Here is an 8,454-nt window from a genome sequence, read left to right on the forward strand (position 1 = left end):
AAAGATAAGAAGTGACCAATTTCGAAGGACTATGAATACTAGGATTGGAGATTTGTAATTAATTTAGTTAAAAACTGGTGGCAGAGAATGAAAGTTCAACTTTATCAAAGGAATCATACAACACGAACTGAATTCCTATTAAAGAAGTTTGATGGAAGTGTCCAAGACAGGCTGAAGGGACAGTAGAAAAGCAAACTCCAGTGTGGCTAATAATTGAGGAGGAGGAGGTGGCAAGGATGGGGGCGAGGCAGGGAGGGTTGGGCACTGCAGTGAGATATGAAGACACAGCTATAGTCAGATGATTAAGGGTTCTGACTGCTATGTTAAGTATCCCATGAGTCTCCTCCCCAGATAGGCTCTGTCAACCAGAGCTGCTAGCAGAGAAGTCTCCACCTTCAATGCTCCAGAAGTAAATAGGAGGAGGGGGAAGAAGATGAAACTACTCCCCTACAGATTACTTAATTTCCTTCCCAACTCTACATGTACCCATTTTCTAGGTAATCTCTCTGGAGGTTTCTATTATCAGATGATTGTGTGCTGGGTAACCGCTCATGGCTTGCAGGTACTACCGCAGAGTAACATGAAGGTTTGGTCTAATTGACAAATTACCAAAACGATCAATACAGTGGTGGACACACTAAGACCATAGCCTGACATTAATTACATCAATTGATTCAACCAATATTTATTACATGCCTTCTATACATCAAGCACATGTAATAGCAAATAAACATCATTCCCGTTCCCAAGGAGCTTCAAGTCTAACTACAGAGAACAGATTTTAAAACTTCATAAAGTAAATCCAAACATCAGTTATTTCATTAAAAAAACATTTATTAAACACCAGCTACATGTCAGGTGTTATCCAAGGATGTAGGTACGAAGATACAAACAGGACACAATGGCTGTCCAAGACAAGGTTTCATGGTGAGGAAGACAAGAGAAATCCATGACACCACAGTACAATAGTATTCAACATGATAACTGACATGATGAGGTATGAAGACAGCATCATACAACAGAAAAACCACTGGAGATCTTGCTTGATAACAGTGTACCTTTGTATAATCAATCATTTTCAAAGAGCTTTCACATGCTACTTCATTTTATTCCAATAACAAGCCTGGAAAGTTAAGTAAGACACTAAGTCACCAGCGACCAGGTGAGGAAACAAAGTAAGACGATGACTTGCTCAGGGTCACATCAAGTAACAATAGAGCTGGGACAAGAAACTCTACCTCTTGCCTCGAAGTCCAATGCTCTTCCCTTTTGTTCTGACTCCATACCTCACCACATGACCTTGGACAAATCACTTGGCATTTCTTTGTCATAGTTTCCTCATCTGTAAAACAGGGAAAATATCTACAGTACCTAGCTAAAGCGACTTGGGAGAACGATCAAATAAAGCAACATAGGTCAACATACTTTGAGATGTACAAATGCAAGGTACACATTGTCAGGCATGCCTTGTTTCTCTTAGGAAAAATAGAGTACAGAGTGCCAAAACACTGAGTAAATAAATGAACCGTGCTGGATTTTAAGGCACACAAGTGCACCCAAGGTCATCGATATAACTTTATGACTAATAAAGGCAAAAAGGACTATAGTTCATATTTCTATTGTAGTCCTATTGACCCTACAAGGCAAATATCAATCAAGTTTGGCCAAAAAGGAATGTATTCACCTATGCACCAGATTCTAACTGTTAGGGATCCTACCAAACACCTGAATTACAAGAAAGACAGACAGGTTCTGCCTGCATTCCTCCCCAAAAGTAGAAATACGTAGTTTTTAGTAGTCTATCCAAAAAAATATGAATACCCTGTCTGCACCCCTGCAGCACCACAACAGTTCTCATCTTTTATGCCTCAACCCACTCTGTCCAATACAGTAGCCACATCCACACATAACTACTTCCTTAGTTACACTAGTCACATTTCAAGTACTCAATAGTCACATGTGGCTAGTGGGTATACTGGACAGCACAAATATAGACAGTTCCACCATTGTGGAAAATTCTATTTGGCAGAGCTGCCTTAGATACGATTACTTTTATTACAACCCTGACTAGACTACAGACTCCTTGAGGACAGGGGCTGTGTCTTATTTACCTTGGTGTCCCCAGTTTGTATCGCAAAGTACATGACATACACCAAGCACTCACTATACACCTAACTGAGTAACTCAAACATAGCAGACTACTCTGTCCACCTCCCTCATCTCCAACACACACACACACACACACACACAAAACAACAACAACAACAACAAACACGACATCCTCTCACGAGTGGAACGGAACATTGCAACCAGAGGAAGGAGGCCTGCTTTCTAGTCCTAGATGTGCTAGAAGCCAACCATGTATTCTTGGGCAAGTTATCTACTTTCTTCATCTATATAAACTTAGAATTAAACTCCATGTACCTTAATTCTAAAACTTTAATCATCTTGCACCAAAGGAAATCATTCTATCTAAAAGGCCTTTACACATGTCAGGGAACATACCTGCTACCACCGACGGATATCTCAAATTAAACAGAATCCATCTCTAGCTCTCAGGCTATCATGATTAGTCGCTTCTGGTCTTCAACTGAGTATGTGGAATTTTTCACCTTTACTTTGGAGATCAACTAGACTTAAACCTCAGGCTTCAAGATTGAGTTTGTTCCACGTGCTAAGGCCAGAACTGGATACTCTATCCATATCTGATCAGAGAAACATGGGCAAGTTTCCTGAATATCTGAATTTAACATGAATTGTTCCATCAGTTTCTATATTAGCCTCAGCCTAAAAATTGAGAAAACAGTACAAAACTGAACCAAGAAAATCTTTCTATAACAATCCTCATGGTGTAAAGAATGTCATTACATGAAATGTGTATGTTTTTATTCAAGCCTCATACTTCACCACATTTAATTGCTTTAAAAAAATTATTATTGTTCAAAAACCTTCATAAGGACCTCCACACACATACTCACTTTTATAAACCTTACACAATTTTAAGACCAGCCAAGCACAAATATAATCTGAATTATTGCCCTGCCTGCTTTTAAAACTTGTAAATAGGTTGGGCAATAGCAGTTCAGGCATTCTGCAATAAATATATACTAAGTTTGTCAATTCCTCTGACATCAAGGTTTTAATCTTCATTAAGTGCTTCTTCTGTCATCTCTCTTGGTGAATAGGATGAATACCAATAGCAATTCTATTAGTATTTACCAAGTACCAACAGAGCAATAACATGTAGTGGATGACAACTAAACATTTTGTTGGATAATGAGGTGGGGAACATATGCAAAGTCCTAAGGGCAATAAAAAGGTTTCCACTACAGAACTGTGTCTGATTGTGATAAAATCAGACATTAAAAATCAACCAATGTTGACTGCACATAGTTAGTCCTACATAGTGCCTTGCCAGTGGTAAGAACTCAATGTGTTTGTTCAACTACTGGATGGATAAATTAATGAACCTAACTAGAGATTTCCAAGCAAAAAGAACAAAACTCTATAGGCTAAGAACTACCAAACATCTTCTGCAAAAATGGAAATAGAGAAAAATCTGTTCGCAGGTTGAAGTTTATGACATAAAAAGGACTCAAATATTCTATTCCGTAAAAGCTTTATATGTCAAAGCACTGAAAGGAGTACAGAGATGAAGAAAACATGGTTCAAGTTGCTCATAATCTAGTAGAAGAGATAGAAATGCGACACAGAAAAATAACTGGTAAATTCCATTATGATGTTAAAGAGCAAACAGGAAAGACCCAAGGTGGTCGAGGGCCACAGACAGACGCATCTTGAATGTTGGGAATGCTGGGATTCATGCAGCCAGAGACGGGAAGAAAAGGATATGTGGATGGGTGTAAGGCAGACAGAAGTGTGTGCGTTTGGGGGGAGCGGAGAGAAAGCATGGAAAATAGTCTAGGCAGAGGAACAGCATATGCAAAGAAGACCCAGAGGTTAAGAGACACTACACCCATGCGTACTGTATATTCAGGAAAATTGCAAACAGTTTTGCATGAGATGTATACACTTTAAAAGGTCCAGCTGACTCAGAAATACTGCAGAGAAAGTTACTTCCCACAACCAACAGGCTTTCACAAGGGGTAGTACTCAGTGGGCCTAAGGAAAAGATCCCTGGGGGTGGAAATTTTATTTTTAACAAACTCTGATGCTTCTCATACACTTAAGCTGGAGAAACACTGAAACATCTTTTGAGATGCAGAATTACCTACTGTAGCAGTCCCAAACTTTGCTGCACACTGAAATCACGTGGGGATCTTTAAAAAATACTAATGTCTGGCTTCCACCCCACCCCGACCCCCCCTACCCCCCCACCAAACATCCTGATTTAATTGGTCTGGGTGTGCTACCCGGCACAGGGAATCTTTAAAAGCTGCCCCAGTTGATTTTAACGTGCAGCAAAGTTGGAGAGCCACTGACCTAATTGTTAAGCACTTGAATCTGGAGTTAGACTGTCTGGGTTCAAGTTACCAGCCTCGTGACCTTAAGCAAGTAAGACCTCTAACCGCTCAGGGCCTCAGCTGCCTCGTCAGTAAAATGGGGATGATAATCCCACCTTGCAGGGTTATTGTGAAGTTAGACGTGGTGACCGTAACGGCCTGGCACAATGCCCGGCGTAGAGTAAGCGCTTAACAAGGGCTGGCTGTGTAGTCCCATTATTAACTCTTGCTCGCCCGAGTGTCAGTGTGCAATGGGCAGCATCGTCCCCACAGGGCGGCAGCAACTCGACCAACCTTCCTGCTGGACCAAATTCCTCGCCGGAGTTGTCGAGCTCCGCTACAGACCCGCCTCCTCCCCCAGGTGCCAGGAGAGAGCTTCGCCCGGCCGGGGCAGCTCCCAAGGGCTAGACCGGGCCTGAACAGACCCTATAGAAGCTGCCGACACCAAGGCCAAGCTCCCCGGACCCCGTGGGTCCCCCCAAAAATGCAGATATGCTTCCGAAGGCCGGGCCCTTGGAGCACCCGGGGCCGAGAAGCAAGGCTTAGCCGTCCCGGGACCGCCCGGAGGGGAGGGGCGGGGAGGGTCCCGCCGCGACGGGGAGGGCCGCCCGCTTACCTGAGGCGACGGGCGGGGCCCGCATCGCTGGGGCGGGCGCCGCCGCTGCCGCCGCCGTCGGCCGCACTCGGCCTTCCGCCTCACGCCACCGGCGCCATAAGGCCGGCGCTTTCGCTGCCCCGGCCAGCTGTCCTCAGGCGGTGGGTCCGTCCACCCGTCAACGACTCTCCGAGGACGCCTGGGGACGACGAAGGCCGATCGGGCCGGCCGGCTGCGCTCTGCTCAGGCAACTTCCGACTGCCAGGGGCGGCAGCGTCAAATAACTCCCCAAGCCGAGTGGATCACTGCGCGTGCGCGGCGCGCCGGATCAGAGATTTCTGTGGGTCCGAAGCGGCGGCGGCAAATAATTCCCGAGGCACGGAGCCGGAAGCTGCGCGTGCGCAGATATCCCAGATCGCCGCGCGGGGTAGATTCCCTCCTTCCTTTCCGGATCAAGTGGAGGGGGAGGAGTGAAGGGATGGGTGTATCTACCTCATCGCGATATAGCCGAGGAGGCGCTCCACCTGCGTCCCTATGAATCAACCCGGACTCCTGTGTTCGGTGCGGACGGAGTAGGGGTGTTCTCTGCAATATTATGGCTCTCACCCAGGTTCTAGGAATTTCTCACATCCCACCGTTACAGCACCCTTCCTTTGAAATGTTGGCCTTTACCCGCCGCCCCCTTACTACCTGGGCAGAGCATTAATTATGACCAATGCTCAAATCCAAGCCAGGTGTGGGTTACAAAGATGAATCAGACATCAGATTCAGAGCCTGTCATTAAGGAGCTAGGTCTGATAAGACCTTAATAGTAATAATAATAGCAAGAGATACCAGTTTGGCACCTACAATGCACCACACATTTTGTAAACAGTACCACTTTCAATATTTTGGTTTCAGCCTCAACGGAGAAAATAATAAATACCATTAGAGAGGTACAGCTCAAGTGCCTTGGGAGTGTGAAGGAGGAAACTTGGGCTGAGAGGAAAGAGGAAGGAGGACCTGGCCTTGACACTGTCCATGATTTTCAGAGGAGGGGATCAGGGTGCTGAGTAGTGCTGAAAGCACGGTTATCTGAAAAGGGCAAAATGGAGCAAAGAAGATGCTGACTCCTTACCTTCAGTTAGAAGAGACCGTGAAGGAAGGAGTGACAAGGGAACTGGTATCTTCATAGAAAGAATAAGAGAGGAGTGTTTCCTCAAGACCTTGTCTTTCCACACCTGCCAGCCCCCAGGAAAGTAGCTAGAGGAGAGAAGAATGTTCTGGGACAGGAACAGGGCTATATCCAGGACACTTTGTGGATCGAAGCAATACATTTCAATTAAATGCAATGTGACAAATACTGTAAGAGGCTCACTCACTATTTATTCCAACCGCTTATCCCTTGCCTTTCTACACTACAGAGGCTGGAAAGCAAAGCACACAGTTCCCAACCTCTCTTGCATCTAGAGGCGGCAATGAGACAAAGTTCTGGCCAATAAGATGTAGGCAGAAGTCCCAAGGGAGAGCTTCCCTTCCAGCATAAAAGGGAAGTCTTTGGAGAAGTTTGTGACCTTCACGTTTCCCCACTTCATGCTTTGAACTGAGGCACAACGCCTGGAGGTGCAGTAGCCATCTTGAGATCATGAGGAGGACTGCGCTAAGGGAAGTGGAACAGAAAGCCCCCAGATGCCTGGTTCTTTAGGACATACTCAGCAGCGGCACAAAGCCTGGACTGCCTGCCTTTTTTATGAGGCGGGGGGAAATCTTATTTACACCACAATTTGTTGGGTTACCTGTTACTTTCAACTAGACTCATTCCTGACATGATAAATACTGAACACCTGTAATATATCAGACAGGTAAGGGGCTGATAATGGGGGTGACAAGTTGGAAGAGCAACGGGTGATGGAAATTGGAAAAGTGACAGACATAGAGGACTGGGAAACTGTCTAAAAGCTCTTGGGGAGATGACAAAAATACATCTGTCTCCCACCTGGTGACTATAATTCATTCCTAAAAGTTCTGTCTAAGTGAGAAGCTGTTAAATGAAAAAATGTGTATGTCCATTAATTTTAATGGGAAAAATATGTGTTCAGTTCTAACCCAAGACACTTAAATATGTTTAACAGTAAAAAATATATCAATGGAACAATACAAACAAAAATCATGTAAGCAATAAATAATTTTAAGTTAAGAATATGGCTTTTACATAAAATGTAAAGTATAAGGACTGTTGTACTGACTAGAAAGACAAGATTTAATATTCAGTGGGGGTTGAGGGAGGAAAGATGCAAACGAGTTATTCTTTAAACGTGATATTATAGTTCTGCACCTTTTTCTTTACCAATTTTTTTAAGATTTTTGAGGGCTTCACTTAAACCAACATAAAAATAAAGCTTTAACACACAGGAAACACCTTGAGGGAAAATTAAAGACTAAACATCAGAACACTTTGAAACATGTGGGAAAAGTGTGCACAGACGATAGACTGAAGAGACATATGAAATGCTATACAGAGTAAAACATTACGTATTCTCCAAATACAGTGCCTAATTCAAATTTGTTCCACATCGTAATTTCTACCTAGAAACATAGAATAAATTGGGGGAATGTCTTCATCTGAAATTGTAATGTCAAAGGATCACTTTGTATCATGTACTTATTTACTGTGTTAAAAGGAATAATGAGGGCTGGTCCCCTGGTGTAGTGGTTAAATTTGCGTGCTCCGCTTCAGCAGCCTGGGGGGTCGCGGGTTCTGATCTTGGGCACGGACATGCGCATTGCTTGTCAAGCCGTGCTGTGGCAGTCATCCCACACATGGGGTGGAGGAAGTTGGGCACAGACATTAGCCCAGGGCCAGTCTTCCTCAGCAAAAGGGGGAGGATTGGCAACAGTTGTTAGGTCAGGGCTAATCTTCCTCACAAAAGAAAAAAGAGGGCATTGCACTTGAAAGAGGAAAAAATGGAGCAGTTGTATTAACCTTTTGTGGCAGACTTTTTTCCAATATAGATATAACCCATCCCATGGTTCTTCTTACAGTGTAACAAACACTCTTCCCCCTGAGAGATGGGATCCATGTTCCCTCCCCTTAAGTCTAGTTGAGGACTGTGACTGTTCTGGCCAACAGGGCAGAAGTAATGCTTTTTGACTTCTTGGGCTAGGTCATAAAGAGGATACACTTCCACCTGGCTTACCCCATTTGCAGTGCTCACCCTTGAATCCAGCCACCATGTTGAGAGGAAGCCCAGGCCACATGAAGAGACCATGTGGAGGTGTTCCAGCTGAAAACCTGAGCTAAGGGCTCAGCTGACAACATCAATGGCCAGACATGTGAGTGAGGAAGCCTTCAGATGATTCCAGTTCCCAGGCTTCAAGCCAACCCATCTGACACCAAGCAGAGCAGAGACAAGCTAA

At 44.4% G+C, this 8,454-nt stretch overlaps 1 protein-coding gene across 5 annotated transcripts in view; it reads right to left on the reverse strand.

Moving 5' to 3' along the window:
• RALGAPB (Ral GTPase activating protein non-catalytic subunit beta) overlaps window positions 1-5,350 on the reverse strand; it is a 90,400-nt gene extending 85,050 nt beyond the window's left edge. For 2 of the 5 annotated variants that reach the window (XM_058562710.1, XM_058562707.1), the window contains exon 1: window positions 5,080-5,349. The gene's annotated coding sequence lies outside the window, so the exon portion shown is untranslated. Of the gene's footprint in view, window positions 1-1,238; window positions 1,343-2,505; window positions 2,706-5,079 lie in introns of all 5 variants that reach the window. The other 3 variants (XM_058562708.1, XM_058562709.1, XM_058562711.1) reach the window with 3 other exon arrangements.
• Between the last annotated feature and the right edge of the window lie 3,104 nt (window positions 5,351-8,454).

Source organism: Diceros bicornis, chromosome 19, assembly GCF_020826845.1.
Source record: "Diceros bicornis minor isolate mBicDic1 chromosome 19, mDicBic1.mat.cur, whole genome shotgun sequence".
NCBI classification, from domain to species: Eukaryota; Metazoa; Chordata; class Mammalia; order Perissodactyla; family Rhinocerotidae; genus Diceros; species Diceros bicornis.